The 19,454-nt window shown below is 42.2% G+C and overlaps 1 protein-coding gene across 6 annotated transcripts in view; it reads right to left on the bottom strand.

The window, feature by feature from the left end:
• Positions 1-19,454, bottom strand: part of ndst2a (N-deacetylase/N-sulfotransferase (heparan glucosaminyl) 2a) — a 346,042-nt gene that overhangs the window by 107,776 nt on the left and 218,812 nt on the right. Inside the window, exon 1 of one of the 6 annotated variants that reach the window (XM_060926281.1) lies at positions 2,342-2,363. The exons of the other annotated variants lie outside the window; for them this stretch is intronic. The gene's annotated coding sequence lies outside the window, so the exon portion shown is untranslated. Of the gene's footprint in view, positions 1-2,341; positions 2,364-19,454 lie in introns of those variants that run through there. 6 annotated transcript variants of the gene reach the window in all.

Here is a 19,454-nt window from a genome sequence, read left to right as displayed (position 1 = left end):
GACCTTGATAGAAATGTAGTGGAGTAAAAAGTACAGTATTTAACTTCACTCCATTTGAAGGGCAAAGTCATAAGTTTCCCCCCAAAAAAAAAAACCTCAAGTCAAGTACAGATACTCAAAAAGTGTACTTAAGTACAGATACTCAAGTAACACTACGTTCACACTGCAGGCTGAAGTGACTCAAAGCCGATTTTTTCGCCCATATGTGACCTGTATCCGATCTTTTATTGACAATATGAACGACACAGATCCGATTTTTTCAAATCCGACCCAGGCCGTTTGGATATGTGGTCCTGATTCCGATTCCTATCCGATCTTTTCATGTGCGACTTCAGTCTGAACCGCCAGGTCGCATTCATCCGACTTACACGTCATCAACAAGCCACAAACGTCACTATTCTGCGCTGAAGTAGGCGGCGGGTCTCTCAAAAAAAGTTACAACAACATGGCTTTGATGTTCCTTTGAACGGAGGTTGCAGTCACTACCCCGCAGAACGCCTGAGCCAAAACCCTTGCCCTCTTCCTTCTCAACCTCCTCCTCAACATCAGGCTATTGTGCATGTTCTGGCTCCGTCGCAACAACAACTGCATCATCGCCAGGTACTCCATGCTGGCTACTGTCATACACAGGAAACTTTAGGTTACTTCCGTAAACACTGGCCATGCTCACTGCGTGTGACGTCGTCGTATCCTGCAATGCGCATGCGGAACACTTTTAGGTCGCTTTTCGTTCATACTGAGGATCACATACAAGTCGCATATATTTGTTAATGTAAACGAACTCACAAAAAAATCGGATTTCACAAAAAAATCGGAATTGAGCATTAAGCCTTGCAGTGTGAACGTAGTGTATATGTACTTCATTCCTGTCCACCTCTGGTAGCTAGTATGCTAGCAGCATGTACCCATAAGGTTAAAACTGTCTGGCACGAGCATGATTATGGGGACATTTGGACAGAAAAGGCTAAATATCCCCCCACACAACCACACGAATATTCAGAGACGTGGGTACTGCCTAGCTCAAATGTGTGACATAAATTTAATTTGCAGAGAAAGAAAAATAAAAGGATCAGTCAGGAGATATGGACTGAAAATGCCTTTAGCTGTGTGTCCTTGCAGGGACGCGCAGAAACGATAGCAGTGCAGGAAGTGAGGGAGGGCTGTGCTGCCTAGTGGATGCTTCAATCCAGCAGATAAGAGCTCTATTCATTCAGTACCGTGTAACTTCTGGCTTCATTGATTAACTTGAAAAGAGCACCAAATCTCAAATTTAGTCAGCCGCACAGACACGGTGCCTATGATCAGTACTTCCCAATCCTCTGTAGAAAGGAAGTGTGGAGGAAAAAGCTGAAACAAGGTCTCAGAGGATCAGAGATGTTTTAATAGTTCAGTCCACCAGTGCTGCAGCACTTGCCACAAGACACTCGTCTCTTTAGTGAGCTCCGGTGGGAAACCGTGACTGTCCTGTCTGCTACACTTTGAACATAAAACCATTGCAGAACAGTGTCAGATGATTTGCTTACGTGGCTAGTACGTAAAACAAAGCAAAGTGAAATAAATTTCTTTACAAGGCACATTTACAAATGTCTATTGAGCACAACTGCTGTAAAAAGTGCATATATGCAAATATTTTCTACCAGTTACGACTCTTAGATGCTTTAGACAATAACGTGCAGACAACCCTTTTCTCTCACACACTAAAACCCATTTTTTTTGCTATTATGCTGTAATAGTGTCATGTGGGAATGGGAGCAAAATACTCAAGTTAAAATAGATGCTTAAAGCAGATACACAGAACCTTTATTTTTAAATAAATTTGAGTGGATAGTATCTCCATCCTTGACTCTTGTATGCTGCATAAATGGGAATAAAAAAAAATATTTTTTTGAGAGTTAAAATCACCCACAAAGTTGGCGTTCGAGCTGCCCCGCTGAGCCAGCCAGCCCTGAGTGCGTGACGTCACAGCGGTAACCGGTTTTAAGGCCGAGGCCTTTGACAGCTATAGACCAAAGTCATATCAATACAACTTTATGGTGAAAGTAAGAAATCCCGTTACTGACTTGCTCATCTAAGACTGATTTTGACTTCATTGATTGTGGGTTGACTCTCATTAAAACAGGATGGGTGTTATAACTTATGCAACATACATGTACATGCATGCATTTTCACTGATAAAATGTAAAAGGCTAATTAAATAATCAGATGAACTGAGACAATCACATTCTGAAGCAAATTAAATCATCTTATACTGGTAACTTGAACACAATACAAGTTACATGTATTAATCTAAATACAGGTAAACAACGTAGCGTTTTATATTCAAATGAGAGTCGGAGCTTACCCGTCTGTGTTCTCGCTTCCTGAAGGCCGATCTTGTGGCCAATTTGTTTTGAAACAATCTGACTTTCAGTTGTTTGTTCAGTTCTCTGTTCATTCGTTTCTTCCATGTACGGGTGAGATATTGCTGCTGAGGCAAGCATATCCAGCACAGAAATCAGACGGCTGGTCCACTCATTCTCCATTTTCTCCATACTGTGTATTCCGCCATTACTGCTCGGCTCAGGCAATTACTAAAACCCAGGACGGGACTTCACCGGTTTTAGGAACAACCGCAGGGGAGGTCACTGCCTGAGTGATACGTCACATCCCGTTCTGTCCCACATTTTACCAACAACCCTCGGCTCACGCTCCAGGAGGACTGGTGCAACTGAACTCACTTTCCTTTTTAAAATCAATAAAATACTTTCCTTTTCTTGTAGTTATATTTAATTGTTGGTACTGCACCCTCTTTCAATACGGGCTTATAGCCAACACTCCTCAATAGATCAGCGGTCTTGTACGAGTCTTCAGTAAAACGTGCAGACCGGAGGAGAGACAACTTGGTAGGTGCCCAATGTGCCCGTGAACTTCTCGCAAAATGCGTCCAAATTTTTTACAGTTTGAACATTCTTGGGCTATAAATGCAACGTAAATCCACCTTCAAATGCAACGTAAATCCACCAAGGTATCTACGTGGCATGGCGATAAATTAGCTCAAAATGGAGGATTGAAGTTGCAGTCAGCTCTGCGTTTTAGTACAGCGGAAATGGCGATGAGACCAATAGACTTCCTGCGGTGACGTTGCCGATGTCCAGGTCATTCACCCAGACCGCTACCTATATGAATCATTTTAATCACAAAGATTTTACTATATTAGATTAAAACTATTCCTGTGCTATGCTTGAAGTCTCAAGGCATTTATAAATCCAAGTGAGGCCATGGCTCTGCATATATCAGAGATGCCTACCCCAAATTTTGAATTTCAGTATTCTTGAAAACATTTTTCAGTATTTTGGAATGACTTTCAGTAACATTAATTTATGCACATTTCTGTTATAAAGAGGTATATATACACCAATATGTTTAACATTTAAATTATTAAAAAGTACTGTTTTGTGTGAATTGAATAAACAAAACACGAGCAGCCATCTCAATTGAATTTCCACTCAACAAATTTCTAGAGCATACAATATATCACATTTTTCTAAATACAATAGTGTTCCCTGTTTGCAGACATTACGGTTGACTACCAATCACTGGTATTGAATGTAACTCCTCAAAAGTATTATATTATATTGCCTGGCAAAATGTTCTACCTGTTAACGGATTCTAATAAAATTTAAAAAAATGTCTTATTTCATGCCAAAGAGAGTCCGACATTGTTATCTTAATGTCCCAATATATAAATACTTCAGCATAATGCTTCAGATGAGACATTGAATAAAATGACATTTGTAATTGTATTTAAAACAGTGGAATGATCTATTTTTTGCCACAATCCCAACAGCACTAATCATAAAATTCTGTTTTTGATCATACTACATGTACATTTGTACTTGCAACACTGAAAAGACTTTGAATTAAAGAAGTACAGCCAGTGTTTGATATTTCAGTGAATAAAAATCAGACATGTAAAAAGAAATTGAACAAGTTTAACTCACATTTCATGGCACTAATTGGCAAGTTCAACTCCAAGTATAGGTCAACCATCACCGCTTCAGCACGTGTCACGGTTCCGTGTCTTTTCATCCACAGATTTCGTAAAAAACTGCTGGATACCCCCAGATTTACTTTCCGCCTGACTCGCCATTTCAGCATACTCCATATGTTTTTTGGAGTTGACATGCCGCCTGCAGTCATCGCGACCACCACGAGTGATGTTAATGTCAGTTCTACACAGTTTGCAGTGCGCGTATCCATTGCCCTTTTGACTGGGTGTAATGCACGGCCATTCTACCGTATATCGTGGGAGGAACACCTGAGACCTGTGCTTCACTTGTCCCGATACTGAGCGTTTTATTTCCACGATTGAGAAGCAGCACCATGCGTGTGTGATGTCGAGTGAAAATAGCGCGAACAAATGTGCGGTATCTGCGCATGTCACACACAGCATGTGCGGTATCTGCACAATGTCACACAGCACGTGCGGTATCTGCACAATGTCACACACAGCATGTGCGGTATCTGCACAATGTCACAGCACGTGCGGTATCTGCGCATGTCACACACAGCATGTGCGGTATCTGCACAATGTCACACAGCACATGCAGTATCTGCGCACATAGACAAACAGACGCCGCATTGAGCTGGTGGCCTCGTTGCTGGGATACGTCAGAGTGTCCGCCATATTGGATGTGGCAAATCTTCCCCGTAAACCAATGCAAGTAAATGGACTGAACTTCATAAAGCCCCTTTCTACAATAATATTTAACTCGATGCCTTTTATTCACCCATTAAGAGACACACTTATATATTTGGGAAACAAACAGGCATCAAAACAACACATAACTTTTAATATGATGGTTATAAATAGTGTGCGAAATACCCGTCAATATTCCGTGGGAGGTGTGACCTAAATTTCCTCAACATGCAGCAGGCCTATATCGGAATCAAGCTATCGGAAACTTTTTTTTTTATTCCGCTGCTACTATCGTAGGCTACTAACGATATCTACACATCAAGGCATGTTTTGGAGCTCAGCGGGGATCGTGTAGAATAATGTGCTGTGCTTACGCTGCTGAAGCCGTCCCGTGCCGTCTCCGCATCACTTTCATTAAATGCCGTGCAGATAGGCTAAAAAATGTCTCCAAAAACAATTTTTGCAATATACAGTGCTATATGGGAAAAAAAAATCAATTAAACCATACAATGGGATTGCTCCATGTGATTGCTTCACAGTCTGACATGCTTCCAATCTCTTCTCTTTTTGAGTGTGCCATCACCATCTGACAGCTGGTGGTGAAATTGGTTGGGTGGGCTATGAAATAAATTCTCTTATATTCGTTGTTTGGAGACAGGTTTCACCGAGCGGCTATTATGCGCGAGACTTCATATTAGCCACAAAATCAGGAAAATCTGTTCGTAAAATTACGTTATAATGACCAAATACAATGAAAAGTATTTTTCCAGTCTCACCTGTGAAAGGTAATCCCATGTGATCTCGTTTGGACGGTAAACCTTTTGGTACAGTTAAACGCAGCACATGAATGAGGCATCTTTATTCTCCGCTTTGCCACATCCAATATGGCGGCGAGGATGACATATGATTCTACACGGAAGGCGGCGTCTATGTTTATGTGTCTATGTCTGTGCATGTCACACACAGCATGTGCGGTATCTGCGCATATCACACACAGCATGTGCGGTATCTGCGCATGTCACACACAGCATGTGCGGTTGTCGTAAAAATAAATAGCCGTGAATCGCGCATGGATTGAAAAAGTCGCATGGACATTTAAAAACAACTCACTGGAATTTAAGACTTTATAATAATTTCGTACAGAATAACACTGTTTGCCGTAACATCGTATTTACGTAACTTTTCCGTACAAAATACGGCCAATCCGTACTAGTAGGCATCTCTGATATATGCTTTAAAACTGATGCGTTAATCCAACCCCTGGCAACCAAGTAACATTTACGGTAGGTAATCTTTTGCCACAGCTCCAGTGGCAATCGGAACCATCAGATTTACGTGTTGTAACCAGCAGTGACGTAGATGTAGTGATACTGCAATGAAACTACTCCATATATTGTGGTCTTGCATGGTTCACACTCCAGAGCATTCTGTTAAATACAGTCAGGTAGGAATACATGATAGGCTTTACTTTTTCGTTATGGAAGATCTATTACGTGCTGTTTTTACCTCATACAATAACAGGTTTCATATGCGAAAGGGGCTTTACACACACACACACACACACACACACGACACACAACTAGCACTCATTCCCAAATGCGACATCAAATAAAAGTACGTATTCATCACTGAGGTCCAGGAGCTGTATGTATACAAAAAGAAAGATACCAGTCATGTAAGAGGGGACCAGGTAAGAAAGGTACATAATTAGGAAAGAAGAAGAAAAAAAAATACTGCATTAATAATAAAATCTTATTCCGAACCCTAAAATGAATGAGGTGAAATTAGAATCACAGGTCTATACTGAAGATGAAAATTATAGCGTATGCACAAGGCAAGTGAAAAAAAGCCGAGAGAATTTTTTATGCATTGTAGAGCGATATAACACGGTGCACTTTTCAGTTGGGTTTAATCTGTTCATGCGAACAAATCTGAACACTTCCAATGAGCAAATCAAATGTAAATGGCACACTTCAGAAGTTACTATATCACGACTCCTTATTTGCCAGAATGCAGCCACCTGGTGTTGCTCATACAAAATGTTTTTGCCACAAGTGCTGTGTGGCTACGTCTGTTCAAAATATTCTTCAGAGTCAACCTGATGGGCACTTTTCCCTTCATCTGAAAAAGTTCAAACATTTAATTTAAAAAAAAAAAAAAAAAAAAACACAACATAAGCAGCATCCACAAGCTGCATTAACTACAACATTGTTAAAAGAGAAGGAAATAACAATATGACTATACCGGTACCTAAATATCATAACGCTCAAACTGTTCCTGGCATCATAAATGCTGAACTTGCTGAAGAAAAAAAAAAACTGATCCATAAAAGTGCACAGACTGTTCCCATGAAGCACAATTTATCAGCACTGATGAACAGTTTCTTTGAGGTCTGCTCTTTTGAAGCTGCTGTGTGCTCAAGTTTGTCTTCAGATACAAGAACTCCTCAGGAACAATCTTGTCTGATAACGGCACATGCTGTCAGTCACATGGATAAAAGTTTATACTTTACTGGTTGATGATATTTTCACTGAATCCTTCACTGTGTGTGTAAAAAAAACCCAAACATCATTGCAGCATGGTCCAGTTGTTCAGTGTGCAGGTGTTCACGGAAAAGAAGGTGATCCTTTTCAAAGGTCCCCCCATGTTTAAAATAAATAAATGAGTAGTTTAGGTGTGAGAAGGCTTTAGAAAATATTTAACGGCATGTGAGATATGAGCGGTTGTACGTCATGGTAAGACACACCATAATTTCAGGTCATCATTCAACAATGAACTAGGGCAACTGATGAACATCTGTTTAATGTCATCACGACATTCATGCAGATATCACAGAGGAGTAGAAAAAGTACAGACAGTTCAGTTAAAACAGGCATTTGGAGTGTATACCACCAGTCAGGTCAATTAACCCCCCCAGTTTAAAGTTCATGAAGCAAACAAACCTATACAAACATGTCAGTCTTGCTTGCTCTCTTTTACACACACACACCTCTGAATGCATAATGCTAAACAAACAAAAGCACTACATTTCGGTATGAAACTTTCTTCACATTCATTTATGCTCTTTACACATACACACGACGCAAGCTGGAGGAGTAAAGAGATGCATGTAAGGGAATGACGGAGACCGAGATTAATAGGAGAGGAAGGTTCCGGAGCACATCTGTTTGCGACTGCGACAAGGCCATTCAGGTGCTGAAAAATGTGCCCTGCCATGCCACAGTGCCTGTGGCCAAACACACAGACAGCAATATATCTCAGATGAGTGGAAGCAGCAACACACACACACACAGCATGGCTCTACCACCACAACAGATGAGACCCACACAGTGTGTCTGTGAGTTTTCATTACTGCAGCACACTTTAATTTAGCCTCCTGGTTCAGGCAGACAGTGTTCTGGGCTGGAGCGAGAGAGCACGCGAGATAATGAGCAAATGCATCAGCCCAAGAAAGAGGAAAGACTGCACCTGGCTTCTTAGCCTCCAAGGAATATCTGTCCAAGCGACATTTGACCCTTCAAAGCCAACACTGGCTTGCACTCTCCTGACAGACGCTCATTAGCTTGGGTGGTGCCCTTAGCTAATGCCACCGAAACAAAGTCTCCGTCGTCTTAGTCCTGTTCAAATCATGGCCCGAGGCTGCAACACCGGAGAAGCCCATTTTAGCATATAATCAGTGTCTGGGATGAGAAAGGGAGACAGGCAGGCAAAGAAAGCAGGCACGACAGACTGATGTAAAACAGTGGATGCATGTGACAGTCTTCCTGCGCGAGCTTCAGGCGGGACAGGAAAGCGATCCAGGCAGCTCCGGCTGTTGCAACAGGCCCTGCATGAACCAGGCACAGGAGGAGAGAAAAGCTACAGGCTGCTGAGGTGCAGCAGAGCAGAGCCCATGGGATGGAGGATTACCTAAAATATTCATCGAGGTTTTGCCCCCTTCCCCATGCTGCACAGCACAGTAAATACCGTCTCCCACAGGCCTGCTGCTTTACACACACATTAATGCTAATCCATCTGGATGCTGGAGGCAGCACATGTACTTACCAATTTCTCCGTTTGTGTACGTTCCTCAGAACTGTGATCAAGCAAAGAACAAGAAAACTGCCTGAGACAAGTAAGCAGCTAACCACAAAGAGCAACAACGTCTGAATTGTGTGTTTGTTAAACGAGTGTGAGGAGTAAAACAGGAAGCTCAAAGTGGCGGTTTCTCCTTTTGATGTGTGTGTGTCAGTCTCTGTGGAGCTGTATGACATGATTGCTGCCTGAGGGATAAAGAGTGGGCGAGTGTGCATGAGACCTTGGCAGTGTGTGATACAATGCTGCACACACACACAGTAAAGGTTGGATTTATGCTCTGTTCTGAAGCCTTTAGATAGTCAGGGCAAGGCAGTTTGTCATCATCATCAGCAGCGATTGGTCAGTGTGTGTGTGTGTGGGGGGGGGGGGGGGGGGGGGGGACACATGACAAGTCGAAAAGCTATCAACTGCATTCCCCAGTAGCAAGGTAGCAGCATGATTACTTTTTAAATAAAGTAGCCATTAAGATTTTAGTTTAGCAACTTTATCAAGTCATGTTCCTCCAACACTGGTTAGTTGGCGGAACATGTTCCATCAAGTCAACATAAGTGAGTTGTTTCTTATGGAATCTTCAAGGTCAGACAATTTAAAAAAAACATTTTTTTTTTTTTAAACTGCCATATGCGCCATCTTTCTCAGATTAAGTGACACTAAAAACTGCAACATCTCTATTCTTTGTTTGAGCAGACAAACACACATTCACCCAGAACTACTTTTCTTTTTTTCCCCCACAGTCTGGTGTCCATCAAATCGTGCGCTCTGATTGGCTCGCGAGCAGTCTGGAATCCTACGATAAGGACCCTGGTTACGGATCTTTGGAGATTCGCTTGTTCACAACAAGCATAGTAGCAATTTTTTGTCAATATTTATTTTCGCATTTCTCAGTATAATAGCATTAATTTTACAGCATGGACAGCAATAATGACAGTGTTCACAGCGAAAGCGATTTTTATTTTTGGAAAATTCCAAGCTGACGTTGCTTGTCACACAGGTTTTTGACGAGCTTGTAGCAGGTTTGTTCTAAGTATGGTTTCCCTTTCGGGTGCTCTCATTTTCTGTTAGAATTTGGTAAAGGAAAAAAAAATAAATTATTTACCAGCTTAAGGTTGGTCCATATCGTGAAATACCATGACCTCGGCACAGAAGGCTCGGTCAGTATTTTCAAGACCTCTGTCACGGTATTTCACAATATGGACCTCCCAGCTTATATATAAAAAAAATTCCCAGAACTGTAACCAGGATCTCAATTATAGTGAAGTTCACAATGCAGTAAACTCTGAATATGTACTGCATCAACTGATAATGGAGACAAATTAAATTATCTTTCTAAATTTTCCAGAAACTTCTTTTCCTCCATTTACACATTTGAATTTTAATGAGTTAAATATTTTAGATGGCTGAAATAACCTGTGGAATTCTAAATTACATTACGTGATGCTATGTAATCAAAAAAAAGCTTGATCTTGTAGCCTAGCCATTTGATAAATGACATTTATAAAGGTGTTTTTAAATGAATCATTGCCAGATATGTGAATGGGAGTTGAAAACTTCTCAATAAGAATTTACAAGTCTGGTATCATAGCAGCTCGTGTGTGCTAAACCTAGGAGGGGATCAAGTCCATATACCAAACCGTGTTTGGTAATCTGGGACATATTGAAAATGACCAAATTATAAATATACATTGTTAAATATAAACGGAATGGGGTGGTGGAGTTGGAAAGAAGCAGAAAGTGCTGCCATGGACAGACCAAGCTGGAAAAATCTGTGCCTCGCCTGAGGCTCCACAAGGAGTGAAGAGGATGAAGAATAAACACACTCGTGCTTGAAAACTGCAAAAAAGCCCAAGTGATTTTAATCTTCAATTACCTCAGAATCCTGTTCTTCACTAACTGGAATGAAACCCAAATGTGGTGGTGTGCTGTTATAGCCCATCCACCTCAAGGTGGAATGTTTTGTGCATGCTGAGACGCTTCTCTGCTCACCGCGAGTGTAAGTAGTGATTATACGAGCTACTCTAGCCTTCTTGACAGCTTGAACCAATCCGGCCATTTTCCTCTGACATCTCTCATCAACAAGGCATTTCCACACACGGAACTGTCGCTCACCTAAAGTTTATCGCACTACTCTGTGTAAACTCCAGACAGTGTTGTGTATGAAAACCCCAGGAGATGAGCAGTTTCTGAAATACTCAAACCAGCCCATCTGACAAACATCCATGTCATGATCCAAGTTAAGCCTTGGTCACAACCGGCCGTACGTGCTTCTACGGCCGGTCTACGTGCAAAAGACACAAGAAACACACGGAGGGCGCGCGTGTGACGTGCTGATTTTTGAGCCGTAGACTGGCCGCAGAGGTTCTGTCATGTCAAACAAACTCTACGGGCGCTTACGTTTTTTTCAGGTTGCAAGACAAACTTAGGCCAACGTGCGTCTTTCTCCATGAAAAAAAAAAAAAAAAGCAGCGATTTGGGAAACGCCAAAAATCGCACGGCCAAAAAAAAAAAAAAAATCGTACATCCGGTTGTGACCTAGGCTTTAGAGATCACACTTTTTCTTCATTCTGATGTGAATATGAACTACAGCGCTTGACTTGAATCTGTATTTCTTTTTTTTTTTTTTTTTTGCATTGTGCTGCTGCTGATCGGTGATTGTATGTATGATCTGATTTTTTTTGGAGGGGTGGTGGTGGTGGTGTTGAAATAAAGAATGATCCGGGGGGCGTCGTGGCTCAGGTGGTTAAGGCGCCATACCATGAATGCGGGCGACCCGGGTTCGATTCCGGCCCGAGGTCATTTCCCGATCCCTTCCCGTCTCTCTCTCTCCCGCTCATTTCCTGTCTCTACACTGTCCTATCCAATAAAGGTGCAAAAAGCCCAAAAAAATATCTTTAAAAAAAAAAAAAGAAATAAAGAATGATCCATTAAAAGTTATTTCTCTTATCGTTATTAAAAAAAAAAAAAAAAAAAGCTGTAGAGGTGCCCGAGCCATGTAAATAAGGCCTGGCTATGGATCACATAAATCATAGCCATCCATGAGTCTTCCCTTGTTTGGTGCACAGTCTGCAAAAAAATAAATAAAAAAGCCAAAGCAGTCATCCTGTCCCGTGTCCAAAATCGCTCCCTACTCACTATATAGGGCACTACAGAGTGTGGACACCATTTTGTAGTGCTGCCCAAAATCTTAGTGAGGATTATTTACACCCTATATAGTGCAAAGTCTCTCACAATGCATCACAAAATAGTGTACAACCGATGGTCACTAACCAAAGCAATACATCTCATCATGCACTGTGGTCGCACTGAAAGAAATCAAATTAAAAGTCTCAAATCTGATTTAATAAAAGGCAGCGGCAAAGACGAAAGTACTCAGCCTTGATTTAAAAAAATAACTGAAAGATGCAGGTACTTTGTATTGATTAATGTGGGAAATACGCTTGGTATAATATGGATTTATCACAAAAATACATACATTTATTATTTTGAAAACCCACCAGCCGACTGATCTGGCACGTTTTAATTATGCGACAGTAATGACGTAAATACCAGCGCGACGGACTAGTGTCCGAAAGTGTTTTTTCATTTTACCAATGAGCTCACTATATAGTCCTCTATATAGTAACTCCCTATATAGGGAGTACTGAACAAGCAAGTGATTTCAGACATGGGGTATGTCCCAGATTTCAGGACATAATTTTCTCAAAGCCATTACAGACCAGGCTTAAAGCTCATATGATAAAACTGCTACATTTTCTCTTGTGCCTGTCATGCATCCAAAGCCAGTCCACTTCTCAGAGCTGCAACCCTTTCATCTGAGCCAGGTGCTGGAGCTCTTTACGTGGATGGGGGAGGCCTCATGGTTTGCCCGCACTGCTGCTGAGGAGGAGCTGGATGTGCACATCTCCAGTGGAGCGCGAGGAGTGGGTCAAACATGCCACGCTGTTATGATTTTCTCTAAAGCAGCGCCACTCACAGCACTCTGCTTCCTGCTGAGAAGTCTCGGAGACGCAGAGAATTTGTTGACGCTCTGCTACATTACACACACACACACACACACTTTCCATTGCCACACAAGCTGCATATTAAACATTGACATAAGCTGAACCGTAATCAATTATATATTTCAACCAAACGCGAAGAATGTGTTAAACATGGTCAGTATTCAAACAAGGAGGAGAGACGTGGCTGCTCTGCAGCACACAATGAGAGATACTCTTTCAACACATTTAATTTGGTCACATCTCTCCCTCCCTCTCTTTAACAGCAGCTGTATTTCAGTTGAGGGCAGTATGAGAGTGGCAGGGATTTGGAGATAGGATTCCATGTGTCAGACTGGAAAAGAAAAAGCCCACTGGCCTGAAGCAGGGCCGTCACTCAAGAAAGCAGCCCGGGAGACGAGCATGCTTGCTCAGCCTCTATCAGACGATGCTCAAGACGCACAATGACAGGCTGAATATACAGCTCAGGATGACTGCCACTCAGGTGGAGGGGAAGAAAGGCGTGCAGTTCTTCACTCCACTTGTGTGTATTCTTCATAAAAAGGAGGAGATGTGGAGGCTCATATCAAGTAGAAGAGCTAAGAAGCTCTCGTGAAGTGGATTTGCAGGAAACGTTTCCCTGTGCTGCCATGAATAATGCATGACTACAGTAACAAATCTGCATTTCACACGCATAATGGGACACATGCAGCTTTACATCTGCTCATTAAGCAGATACACACAAACAAAATGAGGGGTCCTGTCAAATCGTTTGAGCAGCGTGATTTGAAGACGCGATGTATTTTAAAACGCGTCTTTGTAACAGCCTTATAGAGAAGCAGAAGTGCCAATATTGTTAACAAGAAAATCCGAGCAGGCAGCGCGACCATTTCAGCATAAAAACCAGAAGCAAAAGCTTAACTACCAGTTCCTACATTTTGCCTCCGCCACTGACCAAGGAGACCATCCTCCTGCCCATTTACTTGTGGCTTGTGAGTTCACAGGTCGATGCTGACCTAAATAGAGTCAGTGTGAAGACAAAGTACGTACTATGAGAATAAACACAGGGTTTTTTTCAAGAAAAATTTAGTATGAGGGCGCTCACCATGGCGAGGGAGCGAAGTGGGGGGGGGGAGAGAGATGGTGCCGGTTGTCCCCCCCGCCGTGCAAAGCCTTTGAAAAATGCTCCAATGGGACATTCTGAGCAGGGCTCGAAATGAACTTTTTTTCTTTGTGTCCCCCAGTGGTCCCGAATTCTGTGTTGTATTGTCCCGAATGGAAGCAATAGTGTCCCCATTTTTTTCCTCTCTGAAATAATCAGTGGTTAATATTATCATATGAAGTTACTATTATATTTGTAACTATGCGATTTTGAACCCTTTATATCATTTTTACAATAAGTCACAAGCGACACATGTTCTATACATCATCTATTTCAAAATTAGTTATTGCATTTTCAGTTTATTAAACTTTGGCGATCTCACTGTATGAATAGATACCCGTTTATTTAAAGGGGCCAACTAGCTCATTCAGAAAATGTTTCAACTCCCTACATCTGCAGTACACTTTAGTTGAAAATAAGACCCCTTTTATGTTCATTTCATCTACTTATACCTTGAATATCTGTTGGCACTTATAAGGCCAACTTATAATTTTCACCATTACCGTTATCCATTTTTATGAACTTTCCGTTATCCATTTTTATGACTTTCCGTTATCCATTTTATGAACTTTCGCTGCGGTGCAAATGTTAGCAACATCAGCATAGTGGCAGGTCCGAGCCTAGTTGTGCTGCTGACTGACTAAACTTTCTGAACTAGAAAGACACCAAGAAAACTCACTTATTCTGTTGAACGGTATCTTCCGTCAATATCATCCACATCATTGCTGTTGTATTTTATAACGTGTCTAACAGTGCTCATTAAGTTCATTCAGTTGCTAGCGTTGCCTGCAGACCAGGCGATGACACTTTGGATCCTGAAGGTCCCGGAGACGTTATGTCTGGGCTTTCAGTTTCTTCCCCGCGGTCGGTCTGCTTCAACCACTTCAGCATTTTTGTTCTGGCAAGAGTCGGCGCAGCGTGTGCGGTAGCAATTCCATTCCAAGTCCATATAATGCGGACTCCGGCCGAAGATTCTAGAACAGAATGCGCTGCTCTGTAGCCTACGGATGCAGGTGCATCGAAAGTGTAGCTACTATGTATTTTTCGCTGTTGACGTTTTAAAATTAAAATTGACAAATTAGGTGAATGTCTACGTATGTGTTACGGCTTTGTAAATAATATTAATGTAGAACTTTTTTTCTAGATCTATTTTTTTCCATTGTCCCGGGATTGTCCCAGATATGATAATTTTGTGTCCCGATGACATTTTTTTATGGTCCCCGGGACGTCGGGACACCGTTAGTTTTGAGCGCTGATTCTGAGGCTATCTGAGAGGGAAATTGTAGCAAATTGTCTGTCAACATTGAAAAAGAAAGAAGTAATCTTCTTCTGCCCCGGACAGTCTTTGGCTTTCTTCCGTTTCGTGCCGTGGGATGACATCTTTAAATGCCCAAGTGTCAACAAAAACAACTCGTGAACTACTTCTGTCAAAAGCTCCCACGCCGGTGGGTGAAAGGTCATTCAGTCTCGAGAAATCTCGCTCTACAAGTCAGCTGACCTTGTATGTAACCCATGTCAAATCTCGCGAGAGCAGCCGCGACAAGTAAACAACTAAACAACATGGCGCCTCAGTCTGGAAAACGCCAATTCGGATTGTTTTGCACAGTCTGGCGGTGTATCTAGTATGATTGGAATATTTTTGGAGCAATTATAACGTATTTGATGATCAGACACATTGTCACGTAGTGTTGCTGGGATGTTTTCACGGAGTCGGTAAGGGGGCGCACGCCGAGAGTAAGAGGGTGCAGTGCCCCTGTTCCCCCGTTTAGACGAAAGCCTGAAACACACATCGTTCACATTTTGAAGTCAGGTACTCGTGCTGCACTCATTCAGTGTTCCAGTTCATCTCAAAGGTGTTCAGCAGGGTTGAGGTCAGGGCTCTGTACAGGACACTCGAGCTGCTCCACATCAACCTTTTCAAACCACGTCTACATAGACTTTGTGCACAGAGACACCGTACAAGTATGGGTGTGGAGGAGGTCAAATGTGTCCCAAATGCACACTGGGATCCGATCAGGTCAGTCCACGTTCTGAGGTGGTCTGGGCCGCATACCACCACATTCTTTTAGCATTCTGGGCCACACTGAAGGACTGCTTCCTCAACTGACGTCTGCTGTGTAAGAACAACGACTTTAAAGTGCTGATGACACGAACATGACTCTATGCAATTTCTTAAATAAACTATACAACATGGCAAACATGTTAGATTTCTGTTATAATTACGTGAAAAGAAGTTGTTACGCGAATATCCAACTTTTAATTGCACAGCGCAAGAAAACTGGGTCCGTGGCTCGCGGCCATGCTGTGACATCAGCGGAAGAACACGCTGCGGTTCACTGGCTGTTCTACTCAATGGAAATGGCGCATGAAAACGCCGGTGAACTCTCTAGTGTTTGCTCTTCCTCTGAACAAAAGAACCACCAAATACTGGTACTTTAAACAGTGATCATGATGGCATGATTTTATCTGATTTTAAATAAATGAGATTGATAATAATGTGAATGTTCACAACTAGTACATACAAACTCTGCAGCTTCTGATTCAGCAGCTGCGTCATACTCCGCAAAAACATCAGCAAGAACCTACAATATAAATGGAAATGCAATACACTAAGCTCAAATGACTTTTGGAAAGTATAATTTCTAAATTTTTTCTACATATTCTTGAAGTCAGTCATCGGGGTACTTGCTACCGTTCCCTAACAACGCATGGCAAAGGGTAAAGTGTAGTGTTGCTACGAGTACTTGCTAAAGCTTCCGGTGGAAGTCTGGAAGATCCTCGATGTGCTGATAAGACATACAGTTCTATAGAACACACAAGTGTCACGATAATCACAAAACAGATGCAAATTGTTAAAATACCTAATTTTTAAGCAATCATGTGCTGATCTCTTCCGAATAGAATCTATGATAGCCTACCCTCTTTACCCTTTGCCTCTCGTTGCTAGGCGGCAGTTACATGAAAGCCGCAAGCTTTCACAAGCAAATACATGACTGATATCACGCCAACTTTATGATTACATTTATGATTATCATGAATGTGTACTCTATGATGTGTACTCTATGAGCGCTCTGGAGCGAGTGACTTCCAAGATGGCCGCGCAGACCGCATGGTTACTATTTTTAGCATCATGTCGGAGCACTCTATAGCTCTACGTACCTTTATCTTATGTCGTTTCTCAACACATGTTCTGACAGAAGGACTGTCTTTGGAGGAGTCGCCTTGTCCCAGGCGACTGCTGGATCCGGCATAGCTACTAGTAGACCCCCTCCGGAATACTGTAGGCACTGCTGATGGTAGCAGCACATGTTTGTGCTGAACTGAACACCCAAGAGATTCTTTTAAGCTGGGAAGGGTGTCAAAACAATCCAAATCGAAGTGTTCAGAGCACAGGACGGATGTTGGTGAGGGCTCCCACTTGTCACGAGTGCGCCTGACTTGCTTCACCCACTTCGCATGCAGCTCGGGATCTCTGGGAAACTTGAATAAACTTACCCCATCCTTGTGGGTTTTGGAGCAAAAGCCGGCAACACAACGTGAAGGCATAACACTATATATATATATATATATATATATATTATATTATATATATATATATATATATATATATATATATATATATATATAATAATGTATAATAAAAATACTAATAATGACAAACTGAACACCTGTCGCATCAACAACAAACTGGTAAGTTAGGAGGAAGGTTCTTTCGCTGACGTCATATAGCTCCTCCTCCTCATTCGTCTCCTGGGTGCTGCAGCCCCGTCAAATTTGCCCAAATAGCCGCGTTTATCATAACTTGTAAAATAGGCGCCTTCGTGAATTAATATATGGATCATCGGGAATTACTTTTTATGTTATAAAACATCGCCAACGATGTCAAAAACGTGTCATCAGCCCTTTAATCATCATACGCTTGTGAAATTTCCTCTCTGTATTTAACCCATCTGAAGCAGTGAACACACACGAGCACACGTGAGCAATGAGCGCGCACACATACCCAGAGCAGTGGGCAGCCATGCTAACAGCACCCGGGGAGCAGTTGGGAGTTAGGTGCCTCGCTCAAGGGCACCTCAGCCCAAGGCCGTCCCATATTAACCCCATGTCTTTGGACTGTGGGGGAAACCGGAGCACCCGGAGGAAACCCACGCAAACATGGGGAGAACATGCAAACTCCACACGGAAAGGCCCCCCCCCCGTTGGCTACTGGGCTTGAACCTACAACCTTCTTGCTGTGAGGCGACTGTGCTAACCACTTACACCACCATGCCAATGGCGTAAGCTCAAGTACATACTTGTTTCCATCACAATGGCATCATAATAAAGTGCGACAATGGGCAACGAAAAGCTAAATGCTTTAACTGCTCTATTTAAATGCTTTATTTCCAGCAGTCTAGGCACCATGGTTTACAATAGACTTTTCTATACTCTATTTTAATATTCCAGAATTTTAGCCATAATCGAATGATTACCGGACATACAGTACCAAGTTTGGACACACCTAATTCAATATTATTTTCTTCATTTTTAATTAATTAAAACACACTATCAAATTAACGGACTGTTTCTCTTTACTTAGGTGAGCGTTTGACATATGGATTACTACAGTTATGGAATAGGGCTATTTACGTAGTTTTATTATTTACTATTTGATGGTCTGAAATAGAGCCCTGCACTCCCGCGGGAGTCCCGCAGGACCCGACGCAAAGCAGTGCGGCGCAGGACAAATTTTGAAAGCTCATTGCGGGCGCGAGGGGGAGTGCACAATGCGGGCGGGGGCAGGAGAGGTGATAAGCTGCAGTCCCGCTAACTAAAAACGTGTTTAAAATAACATTTATAAATTATTAATTGATGTCTATCATATATAATTTGTGCTGGATATTTTATTTGGCATTAATAAAAACATTTTAAGATGCCTAAATTTGCGGATGTGGTCTAATCTTGCGTACGTTTCCGATTCCTTTCCGCTCTTCCGTGTTTGAGATCTCCGATCATGGCAGAAGAGCAGAGCTCCTCTAGTGAAGCTCACAGTGCTTCAGAAGTAAGTGCTGCTTTAAAAAGAGGTACATTTACCGTTAAAAAGTCAAGAGTCCTGAAATCAGACATTTGGAAGTCGTTCTCACTCGTGTATGACGCAGAGGGAAATCAGCTGCCCTTTGCTTGTTGTGATAAGTGTTGTGAGCTGTAGATATTTATGCTCAAATCCACTCAAAGCAGGGGGCGGGGCAACATCACGCTGTGTCTTTAAATTATATTAATTTCTTATAGGCCTACTTGTATTTCCTAGAATGTAAATGTGAGGAGTGACATAAGCTATGTGCAATGTACAATATTCTTAATATCCACTGTAGATTTTGGTAGGCGTGTTGGGTATCTCTGTAAAGCCTCAGCTGCGCATGCCGCCTGGCAATGCGCACCCTCGCTACGTGTGCTAGGTGAAGGATCGGTCAGTGGAGAGCTCAGCTAAGCTCAGTATGTTTAATTCCCCAAGCCAATGACAAGAACTTTCGTGAGAAATAACGTGAATGTCTGCATCATGCGGGATTTGCGGGCAGGAGCG

The sequence above is a fragment of the Neoarius graeffei genome, chromosome 7, assembly GCF_027579695.1.
Source record: "Neoarius graeffei isolate fNeoGra1 chromosome 7, fNeoGra1.pri, whole genome shotgun sequence".
NCBI lineage: Eukaryota > Metazoa > Chordata > Actinopteri > Siluriformes > Ariidae > Neoarius > Neoarius graeffei.
The sequence above is the reverse complement of the archived record's forward strand: the minus strand, read 5'-3'. Positions and strand labels throughout refer to the sequence as shown.